This window comes from Homalodisca vitripennis, chromosome 3 (assembly GCF_021130785.1).
Source record: "Homalodisca vitripennis isolate AUS2020 chromosome 3, UT_GWSS_2.1, whole genome shotgun sequence".
Classification (NCBI taxonomy): Eukaryota; Metazoa; Arthropoda; class Insecta; order Hemiptera; family Cicadellidae; genus Homalodisca; species Homalodisca vitripennis.
Window position 1 is genome coordinate 162,337,315 of NC_060209.1, and position 12,883 is coordinate 162,350,197.

Here is a 12,883-nt window from a genome sequence, read left to right on the forward strand (position 1 = left end):
AAAACCTGGGTAAAGTTTTAAAACCTTCTTAGATATTAATTTTTGGATAGTAAGTTGAATATATATATTCTTGTTTTTAGTTTAAGGTCACATCGATTTATTAAACAAAACATGATCTTAAATGGAATATGTTGGGAGTACACCTTCTATTCAAAGTAGCGTTTTTTACCTTCATTTAAATTCATTGCACTGTTTATAATATAACATAGTTTACTAGATTCACTTAGTATATTTACAAAAACAGCTATTCATTACTTTGTAATTAAACTTTACGGAAAACAATCGGAGTACATAATTATATAAAAATAAGAAAATAATTCAAACCATTATTATTTAGCATGGTTTAAATACATTTGTTACATATAAATAAGTATATGCAAAACAATAAACAACTTTTTGTATATACATACGAGTATGAACAAATAATTATAATTACTATTACTTAATATTTAAAACTGATACTAAACTTGAAAACATTTATGATAGCAATAATTTAATCATTTCTATACAAGATCGATCTTAAAATGGTATCGTGATTGACATTGTACTGTCTTATACTGAAGATTCTTCTGCAAAGGAATGAGAAGTGTCAGTTTACAAGTTTGAAGAACTTAGAATGGGGACTTAAACCTCTCTTGATGAAGATTCATGATCAAATATTAGATCACACGACCTTTCAAACAATATATTTTTTCTTCAATATATTTTTGCTCTCTTGCTAATGTTTACTTTAATATTGCGAATCACTCGAAAAAATATTCAATCAGTTCTCTTTGAATACAAAATTATATATTTCATAAATACTATATATTTCATACCAAATTTGCTTAATGTATGTATAAGGGTTTTAAAGAAAAGTATTTGTGATAAAAATAAAAATAGCAACAATAGGAATAATACATAAAATAATATAAACGCTCTATTTTTATTTGGTCACATGCTTTGTATTTTTTACATTTATTAGGCAAATTAGGCATAAATGAAAGGTAAGAATGTAAGTAATGTTTTAGTCAAACCTCTCAAAATTCAATGTAAACGCCTATATTTTCTACCATTGTTGTAAAGGCCTTGGAATATCTTCTATGAACTGTAGAAGGAATAGGTTGAGGTACGTTTGTAAGCACTTGCTGAATCCTTTCTTCCAGTTCATCAAGATTTCTACGTTTTCTACGATAGACTTCCATCCTTTGATCATCCCCAGGGGAAAAAATCGCAAAACTACGAGTAGGGCATTCATGTGGTCCTCAACGATGCGAAGCGTGGTGAAGCCCTATCTTGTATAAATATTATGTTTTAAATATTATTAAACGCTAAAAAATTGTTAAAACTGTTTTTTAGAGCTTCTTGAAGTACCTGCTCTCCATCCATTATTTCTAAGAAGAGAATAGGATCAAATAACTTGATGTCATATCAAACAAAACGGAGACAGTGGAACGGTTTTATGATTCTCAGCCTAACTTTAGGGTCAAACTCGGCCTAGTAATTTGAACTGTAGCGATCAAAAAATCCTCCAACATGAAACATGAAAACCCGTTTCCTTAGTCTGGACAATGTTATCAAAAATCTCTGGCTAATTTGCATACAGTCTCCGTATTCAATCCCGCGATAAAACTTTCAGGAAATACTTCTTAGCATTAATGTGATTTCCAAGGACGAAAGCTGAGAGATTTCAAGACTGTCATATAATATTGACCTGTAGTTAAAAAATTAATAGGTTTATTGAGTAGAAGACAATGTCCAAATTCATCAACTTCATGCCTGATTACCTTCTGTAAGAAATATTAATAAATTGTCAGAATAAGATTACTTATAAATCCGGAATGTTACTTGTAAATCCACAGCACCACTCGCTGCTTAGTTTTAGTTTACATCCAACTGGCAGGGGTTATTCTTGATATTTCCTTAAATAAAAATGAGTAATTTTTATTCTTCTGAATGTTTAAATGAAACTATAATTGAGGTGCACAGTTTATGAAATACGAGAAAATTATTAAGTATAATAACGAATAAAAATAATTAAATAACTACATCATTTTTTGGAGCTTATACTCGAAGATTTATATCAATGGTATGAAAAGACAAAATGGCATAGTACCTATTACACATATGTACATGCTCTTCTACATACTGAAGTAAATATATTACGTCTTACCTTATACGTACCGCCCAACCTTTATCTGTGATTAACTTGATTATTCCCTATCCACATCTTAAAAATTAAACTTAGACCATTACAGTGGTGACGATTTAATAATAATAACTTATTTGCATGGGCATTATTGTCTATTTAGTCGCTAAACGCTAAGAATTTAATATTTACGAATATATCATCATTTTAGTTTGGTTAGCTCTGCACGCAAAACTTTTAAAAAAGAGAGTGTTAAATGCCAAGCGTGGAGTTGAATTAGTTTAATGTATAACGCGTGAACACGAGAACTAATATGAATATAATTTGTCGACCTACCTGCAGAGATTACCACTAAAACACACAAAATATTAATATTTTGGTTTAGGAACACCATTAAAATAATTAATGAAATGCACTATCATCGAACATTTGGCCGTGTGATATTCTGCATTACATTTCCGCGTCTCTAAGCAACGTCAATCAGTGCAAATACACAGACTTTTTTATACGATAAAAAAGTATGTTCACGGATCCTATTTCTTTAAATAAAACTATTTTAAATAAAAGTGAGCAAGAATTGAGTGCACTTATAAAGGAAAATCAATAAATTAAATGCACTACTTCTCAAAGTCATACTGCTACAAATTATTATAAAATAACAATTAACATGTTTGTACGAGGTCTGCAACTAGATAAGGCCAGTAGGTCGCTGCCCACTCTTGTATGTATTGACTATTTTCTACCACAGAAAGCTTATACAAATGCATGGGATAAGTCCACTCTGCCGATATAAAGGGTTTAACCGCCTGGACAAAGCCAAGCTCCCAACACATTCACGGTGGAAGAACCAATACACGGAAGTTTCTTCCGATTCTTGTTATCTCAAGTTTCCACGATTGCTGCCATGAATGTCATGTTATTACCAATGTTCAGAATCAAATTATACTAAAAAGACATGTAAAAATATATGAGTAATTGCTTTAAAAATCTTTAAATTCTTATGTTATTTTACATAAATCCTATAAAATATTATTTAATTAAAATAAGTTTTAAAAAACCTACACATAAATCCATATATTTACATGAAAAACATAAATGTGGCTTATTAAAACTGAAAAACTGACTGTAAAAAACCCATTTTTCAACATTTTAACCTTATCAAGAACATAGTCAAACAGTTTTTAACTTAATATCACGACAAATATTATTTTGCCTTAGAGTGAACTTGCTTTTTAAATATATCCTTTCCAATAATTAAGTCAACTTCAAGCATTTTGATAAAAATTTTTATTTATTTTAGTTTAATTCCTTGTCAATATTTTACTCTAAGGAATAGGAGGAGTGAAATTCATGGAAAATCACAAAAAGACACATTAGGAGTAAGAACATTTCGACCAAATTAACATTTTCTAGAATCAAAATTACACTTTCATAAAAACTTAACCGAAATGATAATAAACATTCTGTTGGTTAACTTTCAAATTGTATTCGCAAACGGCTTGGTGAGGGAAAGAAACAGAGTTAGAACGTCATAATTTAGCTGTTTATTGCAATGTAGGTATTAAAATTGATTGTAAGTCATAATATAACCATTTTCCTTCATTATTATACAATAGAATAAACTAGATAAAGATTAGTTTAAAATATGGCGTAAAAATAAACAAACACTCACACAAAATGATATGTATAAACTACTTTAAGACCAATAAGCGCATCCAATTTTCAGAGATTACACGATGTAATGTTATTCTCTAATAGTTGTATTTTTCTGGAAATATATACATAGATATACATACATATGCATATTCTATTATAAATACGTATTACTTAGTTATGTTCGTTGAGCTAAATACAGACATTGATTTGGATGAAATAGTAAAAGATTGTATCTAATTATAACGGGGGGTATAGAGAACTACTCCCTGATGGATGAAAATCGACCAGGTTGAGTCATATAATATATAACGCAGCAATATATAACGTTGTATTTAATTTTTATCCAAGTTGACCTTGGATTTTAAAGGTTTTATAAAACTAACTTGTCCTATAAAAGAGGATGAAAATACAAAAGAGAAGTTTACAAACGTCTGTGGGGACAAAAGATATCAGGAGTATCCCCAACTGTCAAGGTTTACGATGTGAACAGATCGAATCCTCGATTTCATCACATTAGTTAATTACTTCTCCCACGCCATACAGAACTCGCCGCTTGAACTGTGGAGAGCTGAGTATGAGTAATTGCTTAGCTCAGTTTGTGCTGTCATTTAGTATTAAATAGAGTAACAATTTTTAGTTTTTTTTACCTTAATTTGTTTTTGTAACACTCTGTGTACAACACATGGACTAATAAATAACATAAATTAGACTTTATAGTATACATTGCAAAACAATAACGTTCTAATGATACCTAAATAATATGATGAAATTATTAGGTAAATGTGTATTGTTTATAATAACCCTTATAAAATTTTGAGTAAGAATGGAAAATCCTTATTTATTTAATTTTCATGAAAATGTGTTTTATAAGTCATTAGGTAGCACTAACCATTCCAGTAGACGAGAAAAAACTATTCTTAATTTCTCTACTTAAATGGCTAAAAGAAACTAAACGCAAAAGGGATCTAAATGAGTTTAAAGCGTCTTTTACTATCCTATGTTTATAAACTAAACCTCCGTGACATCAGTTGGAGACCCGGAAATACGCACGAGAGCTAAATCTGTGGAGGATGATGTGAGATAGATTTTACTAGAAGTTTTGAATACTGTGATTGTCTTAACTCGATAAAATGTAGCCTGCTCAGTAACTTAACGTAAAATACCATTTAAGTCGAGTGATCTTGCAATAATAATTTTGTGGTAAGCAAAATACAATATATTTGAGTGATGAGGCTCTTTTTCATCTTAAAGGTTCGGTAAGATAAACAAAACATTCATTACTGAGACCTTAAAATGCCTGTAACCTTTTTGAAAACCTCTGTATTGAGTTGTATGGACATCGCTGAAAAATAGAATATTATAAATATTTATTTTCTTCTCTTGTTTGGAAGCTTCAAACTAATAACCTTAAATGTTTACATAGAAATGAATAAGATAGCTTAAGACATCTGTAAACATTTGTTTGCATTTCAAGTGTTTGAATGAGTGTTATGTATATATCCATAATCCATAATAATAACTTAACTTAATAGTCTTATTCCAACGTGGGAGCCAAGCTAAACCACCCATCGCGTTAGAGCTTTCTCTGAGGTTATATGCAAAATCTCAATTTTACAGCCACATGTGTTAACTAAATCCAATGTTAAAATAGCATACTAATAAAGTTATTTTGTTTACAAATATATTTACTATATAATTTTCACGTTGCCTTCATGATTTGTAATACCCTTAAAAGTAATAAAAATATTTTCCTAATGGCCATTTAAATCTAATGGAGTGATGTCCCATCATGTTTACAAAGAAATGAAGTTTTATGAAAATCCATGAGACAATTCACTCTCAAGATATCGAGTTGACAGATAGACAGGCGGACAGACAGAAATGTAATTTTCCAGCCCCTCGAATTATAAGCTTTTGTAATACTCGCGCAATAATTAGAAAATAAATAAGATTTCACGAAGTATAACAAATTGTAACTATAAATATTTGTTTCCAATTAGTTAGAACAATGTATTTAGAACATTGTTATTGTATTGGGAATTACAAATGCTTTTACATGTTTGTAATGGAATATGTAACACCTGGAACATTTTTATTCTAAATTTTTAGTTCTTTGTTGCAAGAAAAGTAATATAATATGTTAAAATCAAAATTTGCAATCTAGAGGGATTACATGGATGCATAGCATAAATGCGGTTTCACCTGTTCCAAAACTTCTACTCCACTTTCCGCGGTCTTAACTTGCAACTTGTGTAATTACACGGTTTAGGAGAGATGAATCTCCGTAGCTGCACTATGGATTATGTTTTACTGTAGATGCAAAAAAAATTTTAACTTTACCAATTTTCCATCTCAAAGTTGTTTTAACTTAATACCAAACAGTTATATAAAAATAGTATAAATTTTTAATACGCCTCATGTGGGTAAAGTCGCTATTAAATAATATAATGTCGTTTCTTACTAAAATTCCAAACCTCGTGCGTACAAGTAAGATATCACAGTTCAATAACAGTTAATATGGCAGTTCTGCACAATATATGTAAACTTTAAGATCTGGTGTACTGTAAATCGTGTCTTAATAATATAGAACTTTGCCAATGTCCACTTCTGACACCTCTGAGTTCAGTGATATCTAACCATTCAAATTAATATAGACTATTTTTTATATGGAGAAAAAGATGACAATAACTACTTAAATTAATGTCTAAAACGTAATACAAGGTAGTAATATCCCACAACACGGTTTACCTAACAGGCTTCGCTAAAGGTGTATATGCAAAATGTAAAGTCTATAACTCATTTCATTATTGGCATATCCGGCGGACAGACAGAGAATCATAAGGAACAGAAATTATTACTGCCCTCTGGCAGACAAGAGAAGGCATGTGCCAACGTAATAAATGATAGTATACGAAGACCATCAGACAAAGGCCAAGGATTGTGCGCCATCATTGAACTAATTATTTCGTATGTAGCATGCAGCATTTAAAGTCTACAGATAATATCTTTCTCGAGATATCTTGCTACATGATACATTTTCACGTCCAGACAGCAAGTAATAATAAATGTGTTGGATCACCAAGGCTGTGCCTATATGAGTCAAATTTAAATGTCTAGTGATCGTAATCAGTTTGGTTACAAATTTATTTATTCTGCTATTTTCTCGTTTCGATCATTGACTCATAAAGCATGTTCATATTTTAAAATGTGTGCTAACGTTCACCCACATCCCATGTAATTATATGAACAATCTTTGAACTTGGGATTAAAATATAGGAATAAAGATTGGTACATAATTTCATGTCTAAAGGTAAGTTTATTCTCGAGATATCGTGTGAAAATTTCAACGCATAGACGTAAAGAAATGATTTGTTTCTTACCTCATTAGTGATAGTTTCGCTAAAAATCAGCCAATAATGATCTATGACTATAGGCTAAGTATAAAAATAGTAAGAATTAAAGTATACGGTACCATGGTTACCGAATTGGGATTAAAAATAAAAAAATAAACCGGAAACTTTCATATAAACTCCTTAGTAAACTCTTTGAACATATGTTGGAATAATCCAGCTTTAATATTATAATATCGAAATTAAATTTGATTTATTTTATCTTTAAATTGTATGAATTATGAATTATACACATGAAGTTGGCTTCATTGGTGCAGCAATGAATCGTAAATAATTGATAAACAATAACTAAAGATAATGATAATATCATTTTTATTCGTTTAAGGTATCAAATAAATATAAGGTAACAAGGCCAAGTTAAACTACCTTGATTATTAGAAAGTGGGTTTTAATATTGTAATGTTTCTCGATTTTCCTACTGAGAAGAAATGTAAAACTGTTGTCGCCACCCAGTGGAAGTCCAACACTCATGAATTGATAACGAGACCACAGACCGTGTCTGAGCTGGACTGGGATGCTTGAGTAGTGAATATCTGACAGGGAATAAAACATGGCACTCTCGGATTACAGTTACTCTAATGTTGTTCGTATTACACAATATGTCCCTTACCATGTTATTCGTTAAAGCAACAGTATCATAAACAACAAGTGATATTTAAGTTAAAGCGACATTAATGGTAATAAGTTTTTAACAGTAAACAGAATGTTTCAGAACTATTCAGAACTATGTTTGCCGGATATTGTTTTGATAGACAGGGTGGTTGAAAAGAAACTCCCTACTTTTATTTGAATGAAAGTTTTGTCAGTTTCAGCCAAATACATTAAATCTGTTTTTCCCTCTTACATATTAAGAATTAAATAGAATTAAGAAAATGGCCACAGGACGATTTCACCTCAGGAGCAAGCGTAACTTTCCCTTACTAAGTCTGGCAGTCAGTAGTGGGAGGACTTCACAGGACCTCATGTCGTGTTGGATCCAAATACAATAAAATCTTAAAATTTAATTTAAATAGTACTAAATGTTAATACAATAATACATTTCCAATACTTTTCATGAAACCTTTGGTTTCGAAAGGCCTCGTCCAAAAACATTTAAATAGTATTGTTGACTAATGAATCAGTGAAGTACATTAGAAAACCTGGCCGCCCAACAAAATTCCAGATCAGAAGAAAATATTCACATCGTTCGCAAGAATTCTCGGAAAGTCGACTTGACAAGCAGCTCGTAAGAGTGTTTTACACGGTACATTGATATGACAGTCTTGAAATCTCTCAGCTTTCGTCCTTGGAAACCACATTAATGCTAAGAAGTATTTCCTGAAAGTTTTATCGCGGGATTGAATACGGAGACTGTATGCAAATTAGCCAGAGATTTTTGATAACATTGTCCAGACTAAGGAAACGGGTTTTCATGTTTCATGTTGGAGGTTTTTTTGATCGCTACAGTTCAAATTACTAGGCCGAGTTTGACCCTAAAGTTAGGCTGAGAATCATAAAACCGTTCCACTGTCTCCGTTTTGTTTGATATGACATCAAGTTATTTGATCCTATTCTCTTCATAGAAATAATGGATGGAGAGCAGGTACTTCAAGAAGCTCTAAAATACAGTTTTAACAATTTTTTAGCGTTTAATAATATTTAAAACATAATATTTATACAAGATAGGGCTTCACCACGCTTCGCATCGTTGAGGACCACATGAATGCCCTACTCGTAGTTTTGCGATTTTTTCCCCTGGGGATGATCAAAGGATGAAGTCTATCGTAGAAAACGTAGAACTCTTGATGAACTGGAAGAAAGGATTCAGCAAGTGCTTACAAATGTACCTCAACCTATTCCTTCTACAGTTCATAGAAGATATTCCAAGGCCTTTACAACAATGGTAGAAAATATAGGCGTTTACATTGAATTTTGAGAGGTTTGACTAAAACATTACTTACATTCTTACCTTTCATTTATGCCTAATTTGCCTAATAAATGTAAAAAATACAAAGCATGTGACCAAATAAAAATAGAGCGTTTATATTATTTTATGTATTATTCCTATTGTTGCTATTTGTATTTTTATCACAAATACTTTTCTTTAAAACCCTTATACATACATTAAGCAAATTTGGTATGAAATATATAGTATTTATGAAATATATAATTATGTATTCAAAGAGAACTGATTGAATATTTTTTTCGAGTGATTCGCAATATTAAAGTAAACAAACATTAGCAAGAGAGCAAAAATATATTGAAGAAAAAATATATTGTTTGAAAGGTCGTGTGATCTAATATTTGATCATGAATCTTCATCAAGAGAGGTTTAAGTCCCCATTCTAAGTTCTTCAAACTTGTAAACTGACACTTCTCATTCCTTTGCAGAAGAATCTTCAGTATAAGACAGTACAATGTCAATCACGATACCATTTGAAGATCGATCTTGTATAGAAATGATTAAATTATTGCTATCATAAATGTTTTCAAGTTTAGTAACAGTTTTAAATATTAAGTAATAGTAATTAATTATAATTATTTGTTCATACTCGTATGTATATACAAAAAGTTGTTTATTGTTTTGCATATACTTATTTATATGTAACAAATGTATTTAAACCATGCTAAATAATAATGGTTTGAATTATTTTCTTATTTTTATATAATTATGTACTCCGATTGTTTTCCGTAAAGTTTAATTACAAAGTAATGAATAGCTGTTTTTGTAAATATACTAAATGAATCTAGTAAACTATGTTTATAAATTACAAACAGTACAATGAATTTAAATGAAGGTAAAAAAAACGCTACTTTGAATAGAAGGTATACTCCCAACATATTCCATTTAAGATCATGTTTTGTTTAATAGATCGTTGTGACCTTAAACTAAAAACAAGAATATATATATATATATATTTATATATTCAACTTACTATCCAAAAATTAACATCTAAGAAGGTTTTAAAACTTTACCCAGGTTTTTTTTTGTTTTTTGATCAGTATCATTAATATACTGATCTCACTTCCTCCAAATAACCCTACCGTCAGCTAAATATTTTCGCTGAGTCAGCAAATTATTTTTGCTGAGTTAGAAACTGTTTCAGCTCCAGCAAAACTCCAGTACTGGTATATTTTATTTCCATACTTATCTCACTTCCTCCAAATAACCCTACCGTCAGCTAAATATTTTCGCTGAGTCAGCAAATTATTTTTGCTGAGTTAGAAACTGTTTCAGCTCCAGCAAAACTCCAGTACTGGTATATTTTATTTACTATTTCTTTTTCAACAAATAAAATGGTAATGTATTAAAGTTTTTGGCAACATGTAACATATTCAGTTTAAAGTATGAATGGAAAATACAGATTACCTGATTATTAAAAACAGCATTATAACAATTTTATTGTTTTCTTTTTATTATTGCTGTGCATGTAACACTATTATATTTCCGTTATCTGAGATAGCAGAATTAGAGTCTGCTTCAAATTAGACTTTTCAGTGACATAGTTAAGTTTTCTATTACAATTATTATCGTTAGCTCTCAGACTCTAGACAAAACAGACTTCTTTATAGATAAAAATTTTAAACCAGATATTTTTTTACTTTACTACCCTAGTAACCTGCTTCATCATGAATTCAGCCTTTAAATTTATGTAGCTCCATAAAATTTACGAAATCATTGGACATAGATTCGTCCAAACAACCAAAGCGGTAAACGGGTACGCTTAATTTTTATTATACCTTCCACGTATTACAATAAGGACGTCTGCATGGGCTCTGTATGTCGAAGGTATTGTTATTCACTCACAGAGTAGACAAGACCATAAAAAAGAATAGGTGTAAATCAATACTGGTCAAAATTATGGGATTACTTTACAATATAACAACATTTTGTTGATAGTATTATTAATTTTACAGCAAAATATCGAATGAATGTACTCCAAGCCTGCTGTGAAGTCATCATCTCAGTAACACCGAACACGTAGTAGATGGAAGTTAACATCAAAGCCAACCAGCTCAAAACGCGTCAAAACATTGGTTACACAATACGGTAATTTTATAAATTAGGAAACTCACTATGGAGAGCAATCATCAGTTAACAGTTGGGAAACTGAAACTGCCAATCGCATAGATAAGTTGCAGGGCCAGGGTTTTATTGTGATTAGACCAACTACCGATCAATAAGACTTCTGCATGTAGATTGCCAACTTTTATACAATTTTACGTTATATTCTTTACTGAAATGATTTTCTTTCTTGGTCATTACAAAAGTATCTCTTATCACACTCTACACAAAGCCTAAAAAGCTGTTTGCCGTTGAATATTTTTTCTATTTAATAATACCCCTATTTAAATAGCTATGGATATTTATATAAAAATAATTAATGTTTTTATCTTTTTTTACAGTAAGAAATAAATAGAGTGTACCACCACGAGTATCACTGTGAAACTAGAAGCATTTTACTCTTTATACGATTCAGCATGATGATACAAATCTATAAAAAAACCTCTCTATCAGTTTCATTTGTATGCGTGGAAGATGCTCTTGAGTTTGTATAAAGAATACTTATAAATTGACTGAATCTATATACTGCCAGCTATATCGGCAATACATATTCTACAAACGTAGTGCCATACTATAGAAAGGAGTCGTAGACTATTTATTTAAGAAGGGTATAAACATGAGGTCAGACAAAGATGAATTTGTAATACACTCGGATGGTAGACCAAACGAGTTTTCTCATACGAGTCATATTCGCCACAATGATGTAGCGCGTTGTTAATGTCGCTAGACAATGGATCGATTGATATCTGATTCGGTTACTCCTGCCGGAGATAATCGGATTATTAATCATAACGTTAGTGGGTTATTACCACAATAATTGAGTTGGCCTTGTAGAATTTCGGTTATTTGATAACAATACGTCAATCTAACCCCATTAATTGATCTAAGGAGCATTTCAGTATTACTCCAATCTTCAACTAAAAGGTTTCTGATATATAATCATACTAAATTTTAAGCTGATTTAAAATACATTTTAATCAACCATTTAATATTTAATTAATTGCAACCATTGAAATTATATACAATTTTGTATCAAACTTCCTGTATTCTGCAATCTTTGTAAATCTTCGTTAAAAATAAATAGTCGTGTTCATCACTAGGAGTAAAAGTGGTTGTTTTTGGTCCGTAATCGTGATTTACAAACAAAGCGAGGCCAGATCTGTAACATGACTAAACGCATTAACACACTTTTCCTCCATGTGGTGAAAAATTGTTTTTATCTTAAGTCAAACACAATAAAAACTTGCTCGTTTTATTTATTTCTTATTACATAATAGCTCAACGAACTAGTAACGTCAAGTTAAAACTTTAAAGGCAGCTGTGGAAATTACCTCTACCAAAACAATAACAAAGTTTCAGGTTAGCGCAGTGAAAAAATTTTAATTGTACATGAGGTAATTTTTTAAAGCTCTGTTATAAGGTGATAAAAAACAATTACCTTATCGACTAACCTAAGTATCAAAAACAGGTATGATTCGTTCAGTATAATGAGCAAAATTCTCTTAAAAATTATTTTGGACGTATCTTCTGTTAATGATATCTCTAACTTTCTGCAAGCGTTATCAATATGTTTAGTTGAGGCATTTTCGGGAGTCTAAAAAACAAAATTCGTATTTTTATTTCATATAACCAGAGCGCGTAGTA